The sequence below is a fragment of the Bombina bombina genome, chromosome 1 (assembly GCF_027579735.1).
Source record: "Bombina bombina isolate aBomBom1 chromosome 1, aBomBom1.pri, whole genome shotgun sequence".
In the NCBI taxonomy this organism is placed as follows: Eukaryota; Metazoa; Chordata; class Amphibia; order Anura; family Bombinatoridae; genus Bombina; species Bombina bombina.
The window spans coordinates 136,940,112-136,965,496 of NC_069499.1; positions in this window are offsets into that span (position 1 = coordinate 136,940,112).

Sequence of the window (25,385 nt, forward strand, 5' to 3'; positions counted from 1 at the left end):
CCATCTCTCCCTCCCAGTGCTCCCGGATCAGGTTTAGGGGTCCCCGTACCTTTCTTCCGTAGAGCAACTCGAAGGGAGAGAACCCTGTCGTTTCCTGGGGCACCTCCCGATAAGCAAATAGGAGGTGCGGCAGGAAGCGTTCCCAGTCTCGGTATTCCTGAGTGAACGTCTTGAGCATTTGCTTGAGGGTCCCATTGAACCTCTCACACAGCCCGTTCGTCTGGGGGTGGTATGGGGAGCTTAGGAGGGACTTAATTTTGCAAACCTGCCAGAGTTGTTGGGTCAATTCAGCCGTAAATTGGGTGCCTCGGTCGGATAGGATTTCTTTTGGAAATCCTACCCGGGAGAACACCTGTACTAGTGCATTCGCTACCGTATCCGCTTGTATGTTGGATAGGGCGACAGCCTCTGGGTACCTGGTAGCGTAGTCCACTACGGTAAGAATGTATCGCTTACCGGAGGGACTAGGGGTAGCCAGTGGTCCCACTAGGTCAATAGCAACCCGGCTGAAGGGTTCCTCTACAATGGGCATATTTACTAGCTGGGCTTTAGGGTGATCGCCTCGCCTTCCTACTCGTTGACACACATCGCAGGTGTTACAGTAAGTTCTAACGTCAGCGTGCACCCCTGGCCAAAAGAACGTGTGAGTAATGCGGTGTAGGGTACGGGTAACGGCTAGGTGGCCTGCTAAGGGGATGTCGTGGCCTATTTTGAGGATTTCTTGACGGTATTTGTGGGGCACTACCAGCTGTCGCCTACGCTGTCCCCTTTTCTCTGTCCAGCGGTATAGTTTCCCTTTTTCCCATAAGAATGTTTCGTTATCTGCCCCGCCCCCTCCGGTCTCTGCTCGTTCCCGGTACTTTTGTAAGGTCGGGTCAGTCTTAGACTCTGCCTCGAAAGCATCTGGGGTGTCCCAGGGTATGGGGCCTAACCTGTCAGGCAAGGTCGGGGTAGGTCTTACCTGTGTCTCCCGCACTGGTGAAAGCTCTCGCTCCGTCCGGGCTTGGGCCCGTGTAGTCACTGGGTCCGCCTCGTTGTTGCATACTGGAGCATAGGCAGAAGTCATGGGGCCCAAATCGTTGCCCAGTAGTACTTCGGCAGGTAAATTATCCATTAGGCCCACGTTCACAGCCCCCTTTCCCGCTCCCCAATCAAGATGCACTTTAGCTGTTGGAATTTTGTACACATCCCCCCCCGCCACTCTAACGGCCACAGTCTGTCCGGATCGCTTGTGCTCTGGCACCAAATGACTCTGTACCAGCGTGATAGTAGCCCCTGTGTCTCGCAATCCCTCGGTAGATCGCCCCTCGAGCCATACCCTCTGCCGATGGTGCTGGCGGTTATCTGAGGCAGCATATACAGGGTCTGCCTCGTGAAGCGGCCCCACATATCCCTCCATAGGGGCCTCTTGGTTAACACAGAGGGCCCGGGCCGGACGATAGGACCCAGAGGGGTCATTGTAATTCCTGGGTGTCTGGTGCGTATTAAGGGGGCAGCTAGCCATGAAATGCCCTGGTTGCTTGCATCGGTGGCAAGTCGGTCTGGGACGCTCAGAGCTCTTATTGGGTGGTCCTGAGTGTCGGACGGGCCCTGTGGGCACCGGGGCTCGGAATTCAGCACGAGGGGGTGCACGGTAAACCTCTCTGGGTTCGACCCGTGCTGGAGCTCGGTAGTTCATGGGTTCGTGAAGACGGGAGTCATAATGTTCATCGGCCAATTTGGCTGCTTCTTCTAAGGTAGAAGGCCGCCTGTCTCGCAGCCATTCCTTCCCTTGCTGTTCCATGCCATTATAAAAATGTTCTAAGAGAAACAATTGTAAAATTTCCTCCCCAGTCACCGCTTTACTTCCGCTCAGCCAGTGATTTGCCGCTCTCCGCATTCGGTGCGCCCATTCCATATGGGTATCGTTAGGCTTCTTTTCCGTGCCCCGAAACTGTCGGCGATACGTGTCCGGAGTTACAGCGTACCGTTGCAACAGTGTCTCCTTAACTAGCTCATACTGTGTCACTTCCTCAGCACCCAGAGTACGAAAGGCTTCCAGGGCTCGCCCGGATAGTTTCCCAGACAATATCGTGGGCCACTCTCTGTTGGGAATCTGGTGCAGGGCACATTGCCTTTCGAAGTCCGCCAAATATTCATCAATCCCTGTCTCGCTCTCTAGGAAGGGTCGAAATGCCGCATAGGGTATCTTGGGCCTCCCAGCATTTTCGACAGGGATGATTACCTGCGGGGCTTCAGCATTGCGGTGTGCGTTCGCTAGGTTGAGTTCGTGGGCTCGAGTCTCTCGTATATCCTCGTCCGCCTCCGCCATCAACTGCTGTACCAATTCCATGGAGGGGTTCGGCCCGTATAATGAGAGCCTTTCCCGAACAATCCTGGTTTTTTCGTCACTAATTGTGGTCGGTGTTTCCGCCATTGTGAAGCTCTGATCCAGTTCGGTCAATTCTGCGATCAGCTCTCTCCTCGGCCGGTTGCTGGCGTACCCCCCTCTGCTTTCAAGTAAATCCTTTAGGGTTGTACGCTTCAATTTTTCGTAAGCGCTCTCCATCCGTTCTGTACCTCTCCTAGGAAATCCAGGAAAATCCCGCCGCTGCCGCCAAATGTTACGGTTACCCTTAGTCTCGCTGAGAGATGGACCGCTTAGTAGCCTGGATCCCTATTGCTAAAGAGGGGAGAAGCTGCTTTCCATAGTATTCTATATGAGTCTCGCAAATATAGAATAATCTCCCTTAGCTGCAGTACAGCTAGGATACCCTTCTGCCCACAAAAACGAGTCAACGTTGCGATTGAGGGTCAAAACAAGAACTCAGGACTGGGATGCCCAGCCTGCTTTTTATTAAGGTTACATGCACACAGGGCACTCCCAGGGGGAGAGGGGGGGAAGCACAAAATCCCCCATCACACATTTAGATAGAGAGCACTGTCCTTTGACAGGCCACAATAGGATTACAGTACTTAAGATAACAAGTTTACAAGTTCATCTTATCAATTAGCAGTCTGGCTCCAGAGGTGATTAGACAATAGTTTCTAAAAGCTGAAAAAAAAGAGTTAACTCTTTATGAAATGAAACTTGTTACGGTTTTCTTGGAGCCCTTCTTAGGCGCTGGCTTGCTGGTTCAGGCATTGCTGCTGGGAAATAAGCTCTTCACAACAAAATAACTAATGCTTCTGTAACACAAGTGTCACAGAAGGAGGCAGTGTGACCATGAGACTTCTGGACACTGGGACTTGTGGGATTGCAAATGTTCTGGAGCCGGTATTGGAGGCCTGTTTTTGGACTTGGCATTATGTGGGTATCCCTGCGCCCAAGGCACAGGGGATGAAGGCCAGCAGGGAGCAACAAGGATGCCAAATGCCCCGGAGGGATGGGATGACCCCTCTAGGCAAAAAAACAAGTGGAGGGCTACCACTGGACAGCCCCAGGCCGACCTGAAGGGGTCTAGACAGGTCTGCTGGACTAGAAGGGGGGAGATGTCTCGGATACCAGACCACCAAGGCTATCCCCCACCCCCCTACTACCTGGCTAACTCCTTTTTACTTTGGATTTGGCCCTTTCATGGCTTATGGGATCTCCCAGACTCTTGCTATCTGTTGTTGCTATGTGTACTTTATCAGGAAAGAGCTGAACTCTGACCGGGAAAACCCTTCTCGGCTGGCCGGGTTCCTGGAACTGCCGGTCGGCCACATCACCCCGGACACTCACCTAACCCCTCTCCGGCTGGCCGCATCACCCTGGACACCCACTAACTTTTACACCAGGTCACTCCAGCGGCCCTTTGCCCCAGAGCTCTGCTCTTTTGGGGATTGGTAGCCCCTAGGGAGGACCAGAAGTGGGGTGATTACTGGAAGGGAGCTCTCTTGGGAAATGGGGGTTTTGGACACCTCCACCTCTATATCTCTACCAGGCTGGTACTCCAGTGCCCAGTAGCGGATCTTGACGCTTTTTAGACTGTGGCATCTGGCGACCAAGGTCTTTCCAATGACACCATGGAAGTGCTGCCACTCCCCCAGGATCACCCCAAAACCATAACCTAAGTACTGTGGGGACTCTATGGGACTGTGGCTTCAATGGAGGTGCCAGACTATCTCGAAGGCGGGAATGGCAGGAGATCTTGAGATCAGATAAGGCTTTAAATGTGTATAGAAGCAGTGTGTGTTTCACAATAAAATCAGTTCTTGTTTCACCTGAATACTAGTCTGTCTAGTTCTTTGGGTGGGCTCCTGAATACTAGTCTGTCTAGTTATTTGGGGGGGCCTCTGTATAATCACTTTCTTCGCTACCTAGCGGCTTGTTCCAGGTATAGTAAGGATCGTTCTGGCAGAGTTACCCAGTCGGGGTAGCCGGTATCCGTCAGAGGTGGGCTGCAATCACTTGGCGGCTACACAGCTGCAGTTGGCAGGGAGGAAGCAGGACCCTTTTGGTGGAGCTACCCAGTCAGGGTAGCCGGGGTCCGTCACAGTTGGCATACAGATTTGCTCCAAGAAAAGAGTTTTTGTCAGTTCTGAAGTTACAATATTGACTTTTCATTTGTATGTTATATTAACATCTGCAAGTTGTTTTGCAATATTAATATATTCAACTGTCTAGTCTGATTATAAAAGGAGGAAGGGGAGGGGGAAAGTTGTTTGCAGATTAATTTTTGTTTTATAAACTGTAAGTAATACATTTGTATGATTAATATCTTTAGTGATATCATTCTTGTTTTTACTATTTTTTAATTAGTAAAGGTTATTTTCTTGGGGGTAGTAATATTTAATTTACATTTTGGGTCAGGATGGTGTGGGGCATGTGAGAATGTAGATTGAAAAATAATGTAATAAAACTTTTTATATGTTCAATTGTTAAAGGCGGCTAAATCTATATTATCGTTTAGACTATTAGGATATAAAATTTGAAGTTTGTAAATCCAATAGGTCTCCCATTGGCTAAGACATATCATACGGTTATATGTTGAATGGAGTGGAATTTGTTCTATTGGTGTAATTTTCATTGGTATTTTTATAGAATGATGGTGCAAGGTGCAGTGTCTTGATACGCTTTGTTTGAGAAAGCCTTTTTGTATGTTCCTACAATGTTCTGCCCATCTAGTGTGGAGTTTGCGACTTGTGCTCCCTGTATACTGGGCTCCACAAGAACACTCAATGAGGTAAATCACATAGGAGCATTTACATGTTAAAAAGTCAGAAATTATAAATTCTTCATTAGTAGTATTAGATTTAAATGTTTTTTTTTATATTTTGTATTTAGCGAGAGACATGGGTTGCAATTTGTCGGTTACATTTGTAAATGACTTTGAGGCCAAAAGGGTGTTTGGATTTGGTGGAATCTGGGTTTGAAATGGAGTTGGAGTTGTAAACTGTTTTGACTACTTTACTAGGTGCAAGTTTTGTTCTGATAGTTGGTGCTCTTTTTCTAATATAGGGTCTCTTTTGATAATGTGCCAATGTTTACAGATAATGTTTTTTATTTTATTATAGTTTTGGTTATAACGAGTAATGAAATTGGGTGTGTTATTATTGTTTCTTTTGGTCTTGGGTTGGTTTGATAATATTTGTGATCTATCAAGGTTTCTAGCTTTAGTGAGGCCTCGATCAATCAAGGTTTAAGGGTAGCCTTTTTCTTTGAAACAGGTGATTAAAACTTCTGATTGTTTCTCAAAGTCTGATGTGGATGAGCAGTTTCTTTTTATTCTTCTAAATTGACTGAATGGAATATTCCTTTTCCAGCTGTGGTAATGATTACTTGTATAATCTAAATAGCTGTTGCTATCAACATTCTTGAAGAATGTTTTAAATTTTATATGGCCTGAATCCGACCAACTTAATTGTAGGTCAAGAAATTCGATCTGGTTTTGATCAATTTTATGGGTAAATAAAAGGCCTAGGTGTTTCTGATTTAGATAACTGATAAATAGTTCTCTGGATGATAATTCTCCATCTCAAATGAAGAGCAGATTGTCTATATAGTGGCCATAGTACACTAGATTTGCCCACCATGGTGAAGAATAGATGTAAGATTCTTCAAATGATAAATGACAAATGATAAATCAGATGTTAATATAATATACAAATGAAAAGTCAATATTTTAACTTCGGAACTAACAAAAACTTTTGTTGGAGCAAATCTGTATCCCTACATTACACTATGATTGCCTTTTGTATACTAGTCAACTTCTTATAGTTTATAAAACAATAATTAATCTGCAAAGAATTTTCCCTCTCCCCTTCCTCCTTCTATAATCAGACTAGACAGTTTAAGGATTATGCAGAACAACTTGCAGATGTTACTAAAACATTTGAACGAAAAGTCAATATTGTAACTTTGACACTGACATAAGCTCTTTAGTTAGAGCAAATCTGTATGCCAACATTACACTATGATCACCTTTTGCATACAAGTTGACCTTTTTGACAACTGTCAACCGAAATTCACAACTGTAACCCAATGCCAATTTTAGAAGCAGGGGCTTGCCTATCGACAACTTTACTATAACCCCTCCCACTTTTGACAACGTAAACAAATACCATAGCATAACATGTAGAAGCGTCAATTTAGACAATATTTGGACCCTAAACTAGCAAGTGCCTTACTATGTTTGAAAAACAAACCATGTTAGTGATGCATTATGATCGCACGTTGCAGTTTTGGCATCTCTCTCTGAATCGTTATTACAGCCTAGTGCCGATTTCAAAAGTAGCTAAGTGGCTACAACTCTGTGCCATTTTCATTTTAAGTAGTCTGTATTTCAACTACTTTTTCACTTTGGAACACTCTACACCACTTGTTTAAACCACTTGAAAGAACAATCCAGGGAGACCTGATTCAGACAGCTGGTGTCTGTAACATCCAGCTTGCCTTGTTTGCACAATTTCATTCTGCAAACTGAAATGTGAGTAACCAGTTTGTTTACTTTCTTGGAATCATTCTGTTAAAAGCTTTACCTACAGCAGGAGAAGTTTTTGTGTCCTTTAAAATACTACAACATCCATTATCCAGTCTACTGAAAACTGAGGGAGACCTTGCCCCAATCAGTCAGCTGGAGACTGCAAATCCCAGCCTGCGCATATTGCACTTTATTAGTGCACACACCCTTATGAGTAGTCACTTTTTAGCAACTTTTTGTTCACTGAAAATTTACTTTGGATAAACTGCACTATTAGGCGCTCTTCTTTACATCTTTTTTAACAATCTGTTATGACAGGTGAATGGTTAATATTTAACCTAACGTGGCTGAAGTTTTTTTTAGTGCTTCCTGTAATTTTAATGGAAATCTCAGAGCAGTATTAGTGCACTCATTGTACTTGTATTACCTGTTATCTTGCACATTTAAAGGTACTGCATTCAAATGTAGTGCTTTTTGAAAATTTAAGTAAACAATTATTGCTTATTTGCATTACAAAACACAAGAAAATGCTATGGAAAATTAAGGATTAAAATTATATTTAGACTTAACACATAGAAAAAAAAGGTTTAATAATGAAAAGAAAGTTTTTTTGACAAAACTAATGGTATTTGGCAGTGGGACTAGGATGTAGGGATGCGCATTCGTGAGTATCTGAATGCGGAAGTAAGCAGCAGCTGATGCCCTTTGGATATTTGTAGCCGGATTGATTCTTGTAAAATATCTTAGTTTGAAAGTCTTTTACAGGAAAATCATGAAATGGGTTTAGTATCCCTTTAACACATGCATTTTCGCTCTACACTTGTTATCTAGCCCATAATAGGTAATAATTTGTTTAACCCCTTGGCTGCCAAGGGGATTTTAACTACAAGCATATTCAACAGAACAAGTTATTTTTAGTAAAAGCTCCTTTACATGATAATTAAAAGAATGGATTTGTTTTGATGCAAACCCATTATAGTCACTCAAGTAAAAAGTCAATAGCTCTATTATTCTACTATAAACTTAATCTGTCTTTTATTTATTTTTAAAGTGACAGTCTACACCAGAATTTTTATTGTTTAAAAAGATAGATAATCCTTTTATTACCCATTGCCCAGTTTTGCTTAAGCAACGCAGTTAAATTATTATAGTTTTTACCTCTGTGATTATCTTGTATCTAGACCTCTGCAGACTGCCCTCTTATTTCAGTTCTTTTGACAGACTTGCATTTTAACTAATCAGTGCTGACTCTTAGGTAACTCCACGGGCGTGAGCACAATGTTATCTATATGGCACACATGAACTAACGTCCTCTAGTTGTGAAAAGCTGTCAAAATGCATTCAAACAAGAGGCGGACTTCAAGGGCTAAGGAATTAGCATATTAGCCTACCTAGGTTTAGCTTTCAACTAAGAATACCAAGAGAACAAAGCAAAATTGATGATAAAAGTAAATTGGAAAGTTGTTGCCCTATCTGAATCATGAAATTGTATTTTTGACTAGACTGTCCCTTTTTTAATTTTTTTTTTACTCTTGGCTTTGTATAAATAATTATTTATACACTCAAACTCTCATGGCTAATGGCTTTACTTAGAGATTTTGTATGCCTTAGCCATTCCCATAACCACCAATATAAAATTAACTTTATATTTTTTAATTCTCAAATGTCTAAATACCGTGTTAATTAGCACAAAAAAATAATAAAATAGATCATTTAAACTAGATGAGATGGTGTTTAATTTGGTGCCCATCAGTTATTCGCTTGGTTTAAAGTGATAGTAAATCCTAGCGTTTTTAAAACGCTAGGATTTACCTGTGCAACAAATAAAGGGGACTTTCAGTCATGAAGTATAAAATACTTCATGCTGAAAGTTCCTTTATTTTTTACAAAGAAATAAAGATAGGTAGAGAGACCTACTCTTTAAAAAAGACTACATACTGTATATAGCACTCAAGGGGTTAATTTGAATCTAGCAGTTCTGAAACTAATGGAGTGATCCACATGCAACTAGCAACTGCAATCCTGATTAGAACAAGGAAAGATTGACAGCAAATGGAGTGTAGAGGAATTCTACCAAATTAAAATATAACTTTTATTATCAAAAAACACACAGTTAAAAATAGGAGAGTGTAAATTAAAATCACACTTAGGTTACTTAAGTAGTTATATTGAGCGTGACAGGCGAAGTAAATGACTTAATGAAAGTGAAACAAGCACTTGAAATATTCACTAAAAGACAACATGGATAATATGTAGTTGAATACTAACTGGAGACTGTTATCTTAGAGTCTCTATAGTATGGCTTAACTACACATAATACCTGCTCAACAATCGTTGGTTAATAAAACCTGTTATATGTGATAGCTACTGTGTTTGCCAACTATCATGTGTATCGTGACCTAGATATGAGCATTGTTGGAAAGAAACAATATGCTGTAAGTAAGAAAGAGTAGCGTTCTTAAACCAAAAAAATGCACCTACTCATCCATTCATGCATTAACAAGTAAATTTACTACATCAAAATAAGTAGCCTAAGGCAAGCTAAAACACAGGAGCTCCTAGGACTCTTCACCAGTACCCTAACGTCCCTATCATGTTTCACCTGAACAGCTTTTTCAAAAGAGTTGAGCACGCTGCTGCAATGTTGGCTTTTTATAGCATGTTCAGATACGCCCTCTTTCTAAGCGTCATCACCAAGCAGCGAATCTGGACAGTATCTCTGACATCCTAGTGTGTATAATGCTTAGATCAAGATTGGTAAATCGATACAGCCGTAAGGCAATTTAAAGAAACGGAATTGTTTCAATCCTACTTAGTATTCTATAACTGTCAGGGTGCCAGGAATCAGACTGAGGCGAGAAGTGCAAAAATAATCACACCTTTATTAATAGCAAAAAATAATAAAAAGTCCACAAGTCAAATAACAAGCCAGGAATCAAAACCAGAGCTGGTAGTCAGACGAGCCGAGTCAGGAGCCAAAGCGAGTAGTCAGACGAGCCGAGTTAGGAACAAGGAGATTAGCAGAGTCAGGAACAAGCCAGGGATCAGGAACCAGGAGGGACGTCAGACAGCCAGGTAATACACTGGAACTCACAAACAGGTCTGAGACAACACAAGGGCAAAGCATACTGAACAGAGGCCCTTTAAATAATAAGTTATGACATCACAATTCTGAGACTGCAACCTGTCTCACACGGATGATGTACACCAGTCTGGCCATAAAAGGGCATGCAGGAAATGAGCAGCATCACATGCTATGCACCAGAGTCAGCAAGAGAGTAAAATGGCTGCCAGCAGCACATGTAAAAAAAAAGCATGGAAAAAACCCTGACAATAACATACTGTTTGGTGGCTATGAAACTCCACTTTCGAGCAATAGTGTGAATAAAAAGCTACAATAAGGTGGGCGGAGCTTAGCCACGGAGCTGAATGGCAGCAAAGAGTTAGAGCTCTTAGGCCTGGCATTTTTGGAGGACAGCAACTAACATGTAACGGTGGCTAAAATACCTCAATTTGAAAGCAGTGGTGATCTGAACAGATGGACCAGCCAGAGAGATACATCTGAAACCTACAACTGCAAATAAGTGACAGACTACAGGGGCCTTTACACGGACCTCGGCACGCCATGTGGCTTCCGCAAATAGACTCACCAGTGTGCGATACGGACAGAGCCCAAACTTCAGGCACCGGGCAGTATAACAGGCAAGTGTTAACACGCACCCCACGATTTGGCTAATACTGCTGACCGGGAATCACCCAGCACATCGCACACACGGAGGCAAATAAACACTACCAATTGATCTGCAGGAGCGGGCCATGTGGGGTATCCCCTAATATATGATACGCCATAACACAGAGGAGGCGATATAAGCAGACTGGGACGCTGCAGGGCACACTTGATTGATTGTAAAGAAAGCACAGCAGTGGTATAAGAGGGTGTTGGCAAGAAGCCAATAAGAAATAAACACGAGACATTTTTTTCTCTCTTATCCACAATAAACCTGCATGAGCAAACGACAGACCCCTTCATTAGACAAAGATCCCTGATTTGTACAATCTAACAAGCAGGAAGGGGCATCTCCTTTTTTCTAATTAATAATAAAACGATAGGGCAATATCTGAAAACAATAGAACATTCTACATCTTCACAGCCTGATGCATTAGAGGACAGTCAACCTATAATCCCAGCACAGGAACCCATAATAGAAGCACTACCTACAGGCTATGTCACTAAAGCTGATTTGAGTCTGCTATCCTCTAAAGAAGACATAAGGGTGGCAATGCATGAAGTCCGCACACTGTACAAAGACCTTCATAGAGATATTTCTACCCTTAAAGGCAGAGTTACAACAATAGAGGAGCAAAGCTCTACAGTTTCAATTGGACTTAAACAGCTTACAAATAAGGTTGCAGCACAAGAGAACTCTATTGATGCATTACATGAGAAAATAGAGGACTTAGAAAACCGTAGCCGCCGCAATAACTTGCGAATTAGGGGGACACCGGAATCTATAGCCCCCACTGCAATTATGGGATACCTGCAGGACCTTTTCAGGACCATAAAGGGGACACCTGGGGCCCCAGACATACCAATTGAAAGAGCCCACAGGGCACTCAGGGCAAAACCCCCACCCAAGGCACCCCCTAGGGACATTATTGTTAAATTACTTCACTTCCCTGATAAAGAAGACATTCTGAGAAACTCCAGAGCAAAACAGCCAGTCAGCCATGCTGGTATTAATATACAAATATTCAGTGATATTAGCCCTATCACCCTGTAAAAACGTAGGTCCCTATCATTCCTCACATCGGTCTTACAGGCAAACAAGATACCTTATAGATGGGGGTTCCCTGTTTCCATAGTTGCCACCCGAGACAATAAGACAGCACTGTATAAAACGGGAGAAGACCTTATCAGATTCTGCACACAACTCTCCATTGAAACACCAACCCCCCCACAACCGGCCGAGGAGGCAGCACATAGGTCTCAGGGAGGGACACAAGAAGAAGATGGCATATCTATACAAGCTGCAACTCTGCACAAAGAAATTGGGGACTGAAACAAACTGGAACACACTGACCCCATTGGTACTGTTGCTGTCTGTTCCTGGGAGGCTGCAGTCCTGCTTTGAAGGTGCAAGTATACTGGCATTGTGTACCCTGATTTGTTTGCATAGTTGTCAGAGACTAGCAATAGAGACATTATACATATATAGTTATTTAAGTTACCTTTAAATGTTGTTAACAAAAATGTTGTGCTCGCCACTAGGATAGCAACATGGGAATGATGTTGTACTTTCTTGTAATTTGTCAACTGGTTGAGGGGAATGCTCCTCGAGGAGGGGACAAGTTCGAAAGCAGCTATAATTTAATCAAACACATAGTTTCTCTGAGTCTTTGGATGGCTGCATTAGCAGCATAACTGTATTTGCACTGTTCATTTGTATAGCGCTAGGTATAGAACATGGAACACTAACACATTTATTTCTACTTGGGATTTCATAACGGGAATCCTGGACACACATACACACATCACTTGTTCTTAGCCACATACACATGTTCATTGACAAACACTTACACCACCTCAACACTGCTCCCTGAACATATAACGCATATATAACACACATCTCCTACCATCACCCACACACCACTCACTAGCCACGCAAAGCGCTATTGTTATAGATGTGGTTACCTAACTTATTCCTTAATGTTGTTTACATGCATGTTGAGTTTGCCTCTAGGAAGGTAGTGTGGGAATAATACCACCCTTTCTCGAAATCAGGCATCCGGTTGCGGGGGGTGCTCTCCAAGAAGGGGGCAAGTTTGTTATTAGTTGTAATATGTTAGAACACAAAGGTTTGCCTTTCTAATGTCATCCGAATGTTTATTAACTGTTTTACTGTAATTTTACTGTTCTAGGATATGCATAATGTTATAAATGGAATGCTGATGCCTAATACTTCTTTTTCTATCCGAGACATCCTGACGGGAGGTCAGGAAATACACACACACCCAGTTTTCATCTCAAACACTCATCCCCCGGCAAACACCTACACCACATCATCCCTGCTCCCTGTATATATAGCACAATTACATCACATATGTCTGACGACTGGCTTAGTACCATTACCAAGTTACACAATACACTATGAACCACTGCAAGAAAATAGCTCTAAGCCACATATCCTAAATAACCCTTAAATTTAAGAATAGCTGTCCTCCAGTTCTTGCCAGGACACATCCTCACTAGTGTACTTATTTCTCATAGTGCACTTCAGCTAGGAGATTCTTTATCTCTTATTAGCAATCCTATTTCTTTAAAAACCTCTCACTGTTAAGCAGTCTGGACCAACAATCTGTAGTCTTTTTTCAACAGTCTTAGATCACTTGGCCTAAGGGCTGCTTACCTCTCTACCTTTTCTTACCTATCACTCGTTTCACCCTACACCCATCTAACCTTATACCCTACTTTCCTGTAAATTTCCCCCCCCCCTTCCCCCCTTTTTTTTTTTTCCCCCCATTCTACAATGCAAACCCCACGCTCTCATAGACAGGATCACACCTTGACTTTAGTGACCATAAACACACATGGACTAAATAGCCCAGGAAAGCGCTCAATAGCAATGCGAGAATTCTCTAAACTCCGTAGTTCAATGGTCTTCTTGCAGGAGACCCATTTTTAGAGGGGAAGGGAGCCCAAATGGCCATCTCAGAAATACCCAGTTGCCTTCTTTGCGTCAGGCCCCCTAAAAAAGAATGGAGTGGGAATCTTGATGCATAACTCAATAGATTTCCAAACATTATCCACACATAAAGACCCAGAAGGCAGATACCTACTTTTGGTGGGTCTTCTTTTTGGCAGACCTATCTCTCTCCTAAATGTGTACGCTCCTAATGTACAGCAACACCGTTTCTTCAAAAAACTATCAGGATTGCTCCTGGACCAAGCAAAGGGCGCAGTGTTCCTGGGCGATGATTTTAATGTCCCATTACAGCCAACATTGGACACATCTAACTCAGGATCTAGTGTCCCTAAATTGACATTGAAATCGATTAAAACCACGCTGTCTAATTTAAATCTCCATGATGTGTGGAGAACATTCCATCCGACAGGGAGAGATTATACTCACCTTTTCCAATGTCTTCCACAAATATTCTCGCATTGACTATTGGTTTACAGATTCACTTAGTCTCTCTATAGTGCACTCATGCCACATAGGAAAGATCACATGGACAGACCATGCACCGGTAGTATGTGATATTGTATGGCCAGAAGCCCCCTTGACTGACTATATCTGGCGCTTGGACGATCACTTACTCTCAGACCCGACTGTGGTAACCTCACTTGATACTACCTTAACAGAGTATTTCACATTCAACAATCATACAGACACCTCTCACACCACAAATTGGGAGGCGCACAAGTGCGTCATAAGAGGCGAATTTTTAAAGCTAAAAGCTAAAAAACTGAAAGAGAGACGAATTAGGTACGACCAACTCCACTCAACAATTTCTCAGTTAGAGACAATACACAAAGTAAACCCACGAGACGCAGACATCTCTTGCAGGCTACAGCAGGCCAAACACGATCTCAGGGATCTATTAACAGCTGAATCCCAGCAACAAGCCCTACACCTGAAACAGCTGTATTTTGACCAAGGGAACAAGCCGGGCAAGCTTTTGGCCAGGTCAATAAAGCGTAAAAGACTCAAAACCTTTATTCATACACTCACAGATGGGAGAGGAACGGCGGTACAAGATAGCAAGGGGATAGCAAACACATTAAGAGATTTTTACAATAGTCTTTACAATCTAAATTCCCCAACACTAACACCTAATGCACAGGTTGATACAGACACAAAGGACTTACTAACTACCGACTGCCATTACCCAGACTGACAGCAGAGGACTCTGGGTCTCTAGACACACCCATTACCCCAGAGGAAATATGTGCAGCAATAAAAAATCTACCAACAGGGAAAAGCCCGGGACCTGATGGTCTGTCACCCAAATACTATAAAACATTCAAGGATACCCTTGTCCCCCACCTACAGGCACTGTTCAACAATTTAGTTGAAACTAAAACTCTCCCTACCTCCATGCTCGAGGCCCATATAACAGTCTTGCCGAAGCCCGGCAAGAAGCCAGATAGACCAGGGAATTTTAGGCCCATATCCCTCTTGAATACTGACATCAAGATTTTGGCAAAAGTGCTAGCAACAAGACTTAATAAGTTCCTTCCCGATCTAATATCCACGGACCAAGCAGGCTTTGTCCCTGGACGCGAAGCCAGGGACAACACCCTAAGAGTCCTTCAGTTAATCAGCTACGCCAAACAACAATCAATCCCGCTGACTCTGTTCTCGTCGGACGCCGAAAAGGCGTTCGACAGAGTAGATTGGCGTTTCCTCAAAAAAGTATTGCTCAAAATGAATTTCGGCACCCCCTTCCTTAATATGGTATTTTCTTTATATTCCAACCCCAGCGCTAGAATAAAGGCCAATGGCACGCTGTCAGATCCATTTGTTATAACGAATGGCACACGACAAGGGTGTCCGCTTTCCCCCCTCCTGTTTGTGCTATCAATAGAGGCCTTAGCGGTCTCGATAAGGCTCAACCACAACATTACGGGCATTGTGGTGGGGGACAGGGAGCATAAAATAATCATGTATGCCGATGACATACTATTCACTATCTCTAACACTGAATCTACCCTTCCACACATATTAGCGGAACTACACAGGTATGGCCAGATCTCTAATTTCCACCTTAATGTAACAAAATCGGAACTCCTAAATATTTCTGCCACACCGCAAACCATCACCCTAATGGAAGAAACCCTTCACATACAAATAGCCAAAAAATACATGAAGTACCTAGGCATCAATTTAGCAAGCAAAGACAACGACATTATATTGTACAATTATCAAAAGCTTAAAAGTGAGATCGCGAATGATCTTCAACTTTGGAGCAACAAACCCATCTCCTGGTTGGGCAGGATGGGCATAATAAAAATGAACATCCTGCCACGGATCCTATATATTTTTCAAGCCCTACCTATTCCGCTGCCCCCTACCTACCTTAACCAATTACAAAACATTATTGACAACTATATCAGGCAGGGAAAAAAGAGCAGGATAAATAGGCAAACACTATACATGACAAAGCATCGAGGAGGCATGGGTCTCCCCAATCTCAAGTTATATCGCAGGGCGATATTACTACAACACATAGTAGACTGGAGTCATAATAACACACAGAAGGCGTGGGTGCAAATAGACAATCAGATCTTTTCTAAAGGAAATATGGCCACTATGGCATGGATAGCGCCGCGTTATAGACCTCAGATCTTGAAATTTTACAAGGGAGACATTTAAAGAATGGGACAAAGCCATCTCTGTACCTGGACATATCTCCACACCATATTCCCCACTTCTGCCCCTGAGGGAACATCCTGGGATCCCATTGGCACATCAAAGACTAGCACATAGACAACCATATAAGCTGAGAGAGGGGGTCTTACATTTTGCACTAGAGGGGGGGGACATAGTCTCATTGGAAGCCCTTCAACAATGGGATGAGATTCTGTTCTCGTCTTGGTTTGAGCATTCCCAAATTAAACACTTCATAATTACTCACAGACACAAGAGCAAGCTAAATAGGGAACTCACGCCTTACGAACTTCTGTGCGTCCAACAAAACCCACCAAGACACACCATTTCCCTCATATACAAGCTGTTGCTTGTGAACGATGACCAGGCACTACCTACATACACACAAGCATGGGACAGAGAGACCAACACAGACACTCAGCCTGCCGACTGGAGCCGGGCATTTCAGATCGCTGCCAGAGCATCTTCTTCTGCTACTATACAGGAAATGCATTTTAAATTCTTGAGCAGATGGTACCTAACCCCGGCCAGACTACATAAAACTAATTCACAGATTACCGATAAGTGCTGGAGAGGCTGTGGCCTGAGTGGCACAATGTTCCACATATGGTGGACGTGCCCGGTGATAGTACCATACTGGGAGGCAGTGTTCTCCGTGGTCTCAGATATAATAGAAACCACCTTACCACCTCATATACACTCCCTAATGTTTCTGGGCATCCCCAAAATTCAAAACATGGCCACAAGGGCATTGCTTCTGATAATGATTAATGGGGCAAAAAAGCTCATCCCAAAAAACTGGAAATTTGCGGCTCCTCCGACGCTGAATGCTTGGCGAACACAGGTAACAGACCTAATCGTGCTGGAGCGTTTTCACTTCATGAAAACGAACAAACTAGATTTACACATCTTACTGACCGAGACCTGGGAGAAATCCAACCCGCCTGCTCGACTGACTGTGCTTTCTCCGACTGAAAACACATAAACAGACTGAGTATAATATGCAACATTTAACACACATAACTGCATAGGTGCGGCCCTGTTCTGCACTCCACCCAGCCCTTTTCCCTTCCCCCCCCCTTTTTTTTTTTTTCTCTTTCCCTTTCCCTCTTTCCCCCCCCTCCTTCCCCCGCCCCTATCCATTCCTCTTATTTCTTACTGCTCTTCATCTTCTTTCCTCTCTTATATTCTATTCCTTCAAAAATCAAACACTGTACCCTCAAGACATGTTATGTAAAATTCTTTTATATATTGAACATGATTGCCCCTACACATACCCACTATATCACAGCTCACACCGGGCTTAGTCAATTATGTTTGGTCTATCTTGGGCACTTCCATTGGTTTGATACTTCATATTTGTAAAAGAAACGTGTCAAATTTTCTTACCAATTATGTCTGTGAGACAGTGTATTTACTTTTCTTCCTTTTGAAGTTTTATTATTTGCATTTTTATTTTGTTGTATCATTGAAATCTTCAATAAAAATCATTTAAAAAAAAAAAAAAAGCTACAATAAGTATTGTGCATTGTTTATTATATTGGGTATGATGTGAAATTTACAATACATTAAGTAAGAGGCTTTGCTACTGACTTATAGGAATATTTATTCGTTCCTATCCTTACTTACTAAACAATCATACCAGAACAGATGTGAATTTGAATAGAATGAGTGTGTGCGTGGACAAATGTGAAAATAAAAATAAATGAATAAAATATAAAATTAAATGTGAAATATGGAAATCATTAGTGTTGAGAGTAAATAATATGTGATGTTGTACAAAATGCTGAATACCGACATTGGCTAATACGTACTGTATACATAGTGTAGTAAACAAATAGTATCAGATCTAGTGTGGTCATTAATTATGTGTGACTATGTATGTAAAATCGAGATAAAAATAATGTGTTAAGAAAATAGATGCAGTGAATCATACAGTCAAGTGTAAGATAAACATAATTTCAATAAATTGGTGTGCATGATTGGAGCGACACGCTCCAATAGTTTTTGTCCTGTCATTCTACTAGTGGAGTTATGTATGACCTAAAATGTGAAATGTTTGTGTTGTTTTAATGATCTTGAATTCTGAAGGGGATGAATATTGTGTATTGATGTGGTTATTTTTGGAGATAAACATATTCGCTTGCAAAAGAAATCCAAATTGGATTTGTTTTTAAGTTAATGTAATATTTCATGTACTCAGTGCTAGGATTAGAAATAACTTTCTGGTTCCTTCTACAGTAGATGTGATTGCTCTAATATGTAGAAAAGCCTAAGGAGTATATTTTAATAAATCTTTAGTTTAAAGGAAATGAGCAAAGTTGTTTTGTTCGTTTAATCCAAATGGTTGTACTATATTTAATAGGAAAATCCATCTGCTTTCAGCTTTAAGCAGAGTTTTCTCCAAATCACCACCTCTTATTCACAACTTTACTTTCTGAATGCCAAAACATTTAAAGTGAGATTGTTTAGAATTTATGTGTGTATTAATTTTGTGGCATTTGTTAAAGCGGTCACGTATTTCATGTAGTTTTAACATGAAATTGCAAGTGTCGTATTTGAATGATCCGTATGAATGCACCTGCTGTTTTTGGTTCCTCTAAATTGCTGGCGCTTACAAGATCTTTCAGATAATGTGTTCTTCTGTATCCTGACTGCACTTTGTTTTCCAAAATGTTTGATAAAATTGGGTCAGATTTTAGAATATGCTAACTGTCCTGTAGAATTTTTGAAATTTGTGGGCTTGCTGTATTATAGGTTGTAATAAACCTTATCTGTTCTAGATGAGACTTATTTTTTTTTTTTAATAATTCTTTCTATTGGTAGACTTAGCTTGGTGTTCTACTTTTTTATAGCACTTTTTCTGTAGCCTCTCGTTAACAGTCTTTCTGTTAGTTCCTTCGCTCTCTGTGTGTAGTTCTGATCAGATGAGCAATTTCTTTTCATCCTAAAAAAATTCACCTGTAGGTAAGGCTTTAATGGTGTTAGGGGCATGTGCACTGGAGCTGTGTAGTACACTGTTAGTGGCTGTTTGTTTTCTATGGACATCAGTGGATAGTCTGCCTTCATTGGTCTTGCTGATTTGAAGATCCATGAAGTTAATTGAGTGTTGATTCGCTTCATACGTCAATTTTTTAATTTTTATTTATTATTTTTAATAACAATACAAAATAGAGAAAAATAAATCAAGATACATTAATAATAAATATTACAGCGTAATGCTCGTATACAGTGAAGGTTCAACGTTTCAGTGAATCCTCGTTATATGGCAAATATTTAAGTATTCTCACTGTCATGATACATTGAGTCCTAATATTTAGTCCATCATGTGGACAGGAGATTTCTTAGATCCTAGTTGAATATAACTTAATTAAGTATGTCAACCAAATAAAGTGAAACAATCCCAACAAGAATGGTAAGTCAAACAAAATCACATCTAAACCATTAAAATTATCCTCTAGTTCTAGATTAGGTCGTGTTTAGCAAACTTTTCTCACCTGAAACAGGTGTTTAAACCAATTGTAAAGGTCCGGCACTCTCAGTCTCTTATGTTAATGGTCTTATCATTGGCAAAGGTCCTCTGGTCCCTATCTAGCTATCTTATATCTGTAATTTGGGTCGATTAGAAACTAAAGGTGGAAAGTATGTGGCGAATTTATGATAGATGTGGTGGGTGACCTCCTAAGTATTCTTGCCACAGAAACCTGGCGTTTAGTATAGTGTCTGTTTTATTACGGTACAGGTAGCCGTATTTTTCCAAGGAGAATTGCTCCTCCACTTCCTCTATCCACATAGCTCTACTCAGAGTGCTAGGTTTTTTCCAATGGCGGGCTATTAGTTTTCTTGCGCTATTGAGGCCAACCTGTAGAACTAACAATTTCAGGCAGCAGGCTAACTTAGGCAAATAATTTAATAGGGCTATGTTTGGAGTTAATGCAAAATCAGTTGCGATATAATATGATTCTACCGCTTCCCATAGTGGGCGGACTCTTGGGCATTGCCACCACATATGGATCAGATTACCGTGTATCCCACAACCTCGCCAACACAAACTGGACATGTTAGGGTATATGCCAGCCAACCTCGATGGGGTTAAGTATCACCGAAGGAGGATTTTAAAATTTAACTCTAATATCTCTGGGGAAGATTTTATACCATCTTTCTGTTTCTATATTTTCTGTGAGGTCTATATTCCATTTAGCTGTGTATGTTGGTAGAATATCTGTGGGAGTGTTTATGAGTAACTTATGCGATGTGGAGAGCGTTCCCCTTGGTATAACGCCACAAAAGCACATTTGTTCGAAAGCGGTAGGTTTTCTCAGCAAATCTGACTTAAATGGTGATGCATACGTCAATTTTATATTCAAGTTGTTTAAGTTGTTTAAAAAAAGATCAAGTTCAGATTTAGTACCTCCCCACAGGAACAGCATGTCATCAATATAACACATCCAGAGGGGAATTTGTTTCATGAAATGTGAATTTGCATCTGAGAATACAGGTTTGTGCTCCCACCATCCCCAAAAAAGATTGGCAAAGGTGAGAGCACATGCTGTACCCATTGTGGTACCTCTAATTTTCAGGTAGAAGCAATTGTTGAATGTAAAGAAGTTGTTTTTGAGTACAAAGCTTAATAATTGTAAGATAAAGTCATTATGTGAAGGATCTTCCTCTGATCCTATAATTAAGAACCAATGAACTGCTTGTATTCCTAGATTATGTTTTATACAAGTGTATAGAGATTCTACATCCGCTGTTACACGCCACGTGTTTGGAGTAAGATGAATATTCTCTAGTTGAATTAGAATGTCAGTTGTGTCTTGCACATAGAAGGAGATTTGTGAGAGATAATTTCTAAGTCTGTAATCTATATACTGACTTGCCTTTTCAGTTAGGTTGTTAATAACAGAAACGATTGGACGTCCAGGGGGGGTGGCTTTTATTTTTATGAATTTTGGGAATTAAATAAAATGTGGCTACAATTGGATTAGCCTCTTTTAAGAACTGATATTCCTTAGCTGTAATTATGTTGTCGTTTTTGGCCGCTTGGATTACATTTGTGTATTTTTGTAGAAATTCTTGGGATGAATTGTACCCTAATTTCTGATAGCAGGAGCGACCACTCAGTTGTTTGTCTTTTTCATTACGATACAAATTTAATGGCCATATCACTGTTACCCCCTGTGTCTGAGTTTCTTATGATGACATCTTGTCATTTTTTGCATATCTTTTAGTGCTCTCTCTTCTTTTAACGTAAGATTTTTCTGTGTGACTGTATTGGGTAGTTGCAGATTTTTTTTGCATGCTACTTCATTAAATACTTGAAATTGAGAGCATTGATTTATTTTATGCATAAATGTAGATTTATTTTGTATTTTATCTCTCCACTTTCCCTCTTTAGATGATTCGGTAGATGGTTCTGTTGTTGATTGATTTTCTTGTAGCAGACTTTCTAGAATTTCTAGAAGTGTTTCTTTCATCATCAGATAAATTTTGAGTTGATGAACCTTATGTGGCTTTAGATTTGTTACTGTAGAATCTCTTGAGCGCAATTTTTCTGATGAATAATTGCACGTCTTTAATGGTCTCAAATTTGTCTATAGTTGGGGTAGGGCAAAAAGACATGCCTTTAGAGAGTACTCATCAGTTAGTAATTTCTGTGAGAGGTTAATTATTCTTAGTGAGTCATTTTCATTTGTGAGAAGGGGCTTGGAGCTTTTTGGTAGGATTTCCAGCTTTTCTTGTTTGTTTTGTTGTGTGGCTGACTTTTGTTTTGCCTTTTTGGTTTTCCCCCGCCTCCTCTGGTGTGTCCACATTTGAAGAGGCATTTATTTTCTTTTGCCCCTTGTAATTCTCATATGATTGTCGGCATTAGATGTTTGTGGTTCATTATCAGATTCATGGGCTTCTGACTCCACCCCTTCAGTATCTGAGATGTCACTTTGAACAATATTAACCTTAGAGGGTTTATTAGTATTTGGATTAGATGTCTTTTTACATTTATATACCCTTTTATTGGCATAGTCTGTTTTATCCCTACTGAGTTTTCCTTGTTTCATTTGTTTGATTTCATCCTCATATTTATTCAACTCTTTTTGATATTGTTTATATGTTTGCTCAAATTCTTTGAGAGATTCAAATTCCTTCAATTGTGTGTTTAATTCTTGGACTTTAGTTTCCAATATTTCATACTCTGCTTTGTAGTGTTTGATTAAAATTTTCATCAGTTTTGCTGAGCACTCAGAGAGTGCCTTTTCCCATTCTGTGTTGTTATCTGGGTTTTGGAATTCAAAAGCAGGGAATAATTGTATTCTAAGTATTCTTAGAATTAACTTAAAGTGAAAGTAATGTCAAGTAGCTTGCAATCAATGTTAAAATAATTCATCTAAAATAAATATCACTTTCATTCATGAATATTTTGCAAATTCAATTATGGACCTATTTACGCTCATGAAAGCTGTCCGTCTGGTTAGCCAACTCTCTGTCTGCATTCTATTTATTTTTTTTGTAAATCTTGACGAGCAAGCATTCTATACATCTAATTGGTCCGCCATGGGCATCTCAAACTGTTAGTTTCACGCCCACATGTTCCTATGCGCATGCAGCTAACCGAGAATTTGAATCCATTATCGGATGCACGTTCACAATAGCCACATGCGCATTTAAACTGCTGAAGGAAATCTTAATAGTGACTTCACTCATTAGCAACGAACGATCGGGCGATTATATATTGCTCATTAGAGTCATCAGGGAATTCACTGGGGGGGAAAATTCTTATACAATAACTGCTATGATACTAAACAATGAATTCAGTGATACAATGTTTAGTATTGTAGTGTAGCATGTATCATTGCGCATGCTCAAAAAAATGGGATAACGAGAACGAGCACGGCTAATGAAGTATTGAGCGGGTGGGACCGTTATTACGTCTAACAGTTAGAAACCCAGAAGAGAGCTGGGAAAGGAGGAAGCAATGAAAAGGTGCGCTATATTAAATATAAAATGTATTATTTTCATGACAAGTTGGAAAAATATGAAGTTAGCGACTGTAATGTGTGCCTGTTGTACAATACATAAATATCTTGGGGTATTGAAAACTTTACTTTCACTTTAAGTTAAATATATTTCTCAAAGAAGTTCCACCACATTTTGTCTTGTTTAAACATTAATTTGTGGATATCTTTGAGGACTTGATTAATTTTATCTTGGTTATTAAGTGTTTTACTAGATGGATTGTCAAATAGATCATTTAGATCTGATTCTCCTTTTTGCTGTCTGGATTGTCTGTAAAGTTCCCATTTGGAAGTCGATGACCACCGCAGAGGATCGCCACATCTAGGAAGACCGCTCCGGACCTCCACTCCATGCCGCCTTCACTCCGCGCACATCTGGGAAGACCTCCACATCTGGGAAGACTGCTCCAGACCTCTGCTCTGCGCCGCCTTCGCTGTAGATTAAGATGATGGACCCACCTGAAAGAAGACCTTCTCCGCCGGACTTCTGAAACTGTGAGTACCTATTTGGGGCTTTAGTGTTTTTTTTTTTTAATTTTTATTTTTTTTTAATTTTTTTAGATTAGGGTTTATTGGGCAATTTGCAAAATAGCTGAATGCCCTTTTAAGGGCAGTGAAAAATAGCTGAATGCCCATTTAAGGGCAATGCCTATACAAATGCCCCTTTAGGGGCAATGGGTAGTTTAGGTTTATTAGTGTTAGTTTTTTTATTTTAGGGGGTTTGGTGGGTGGGGGGTTTTACTGTTAGGGGGGACTTTGTTTATTTTTAATTTAAAAGAGCTGATTTCTTTAGGGCAATACCCTACAAAAAGCCCTTTTAAGGGCTATCTATTGGTAGTTTATTCTTAGATTAGGGGGTGTTTTTATTTTGGGGGGCGTTTTTATTTTTATAGGGATTAGGTTTAATTTTTTTTATTTTGGATAGTGTTGTTTATTATTTTTTGTAATGATAGCCTTTTTTATTTTCTGTAATTTTAGATTAATGTGATGTAATTTTTTTTATTATTCTTTTTATTGTAATGTAGTATTTTTTAATGTAATTAAGGGGTTAATTTAGGGGGTGTTTGGTTAGGGGGCTTAGTCATTAAATATTTTTTTTGCATTGTGGGGGTTGGTGGTTTAGGAGTTAATAGGTAAATTAGGTTTAATGCGATGGGGAGGTTGGCGGATTAGGAGTTAATAGATGTATTTTTTAAATACTTATTGCTGACAGTTAGTTGTTTTTTATTACTTATTGCGGACGGTTAGGTTTTTTTTTTTAATACTTATTGCGGGCGGTTATTTTTTTTTTTGTGTAATGCTCCATTTGCCTTCGCTGCATCCCGGTGGATTTCCGAAAATGGATTCTTTCACCACCCTGCCATTTTCGGATTCTTTCACCAACCTGACATTTTTGGAATCCACCTGGATCCAGGTGAATACTTTTGGCTACCTCACACTGCCAACATTCCTTTGAGGATGCTTGCGCAACTGCCGACGGCGACGGACGCGTTACAAACGCGATTATAGTATAGATAGCTAATTCTTCAGGACCTTGTTTTTGGGGTAATTTGTCAGCTGTGGTGCATTCAGGACCCATATGTGTGTGAGTAAAGGCACTGCTAATGCTCACTGGTAACAAAGAGCTTCCTGCTAATGCTCACTAAACTGTAGTAGGAAGTACCCATGACCCAGCTAGCTTTAATAGGAAGTGCACAACTATTACTGGTATATTAGTTTACATTTTTTTAATTTTTATATTCTTTATTTATAATCCAACAGTGTAGACAAATTAACAACTCACATTTACATTTTCATTGCACCTCGCAGGGTGTCTTAAATAAATCAAAGCAATTAAATCAAAACATATTCATAGTGATATACAAAAACAATATAAATCAGCCTGACCCTTCTTAGACTATAGTACAAATAAAATGCAAATCAAACCAATCCTAATTTGACTCTCATATGAGGAAGAAGGAGGAAGGCCCTGAACTATGTGTATATGTATATAAATATGGCATTTTACTTCTTAAACCAGAATACACTGTTGGGGTATTTTTTAAATTAAATAAAATTATCAAAACAACCCAAAAAAACAACAAAAAACACCCCAAAAA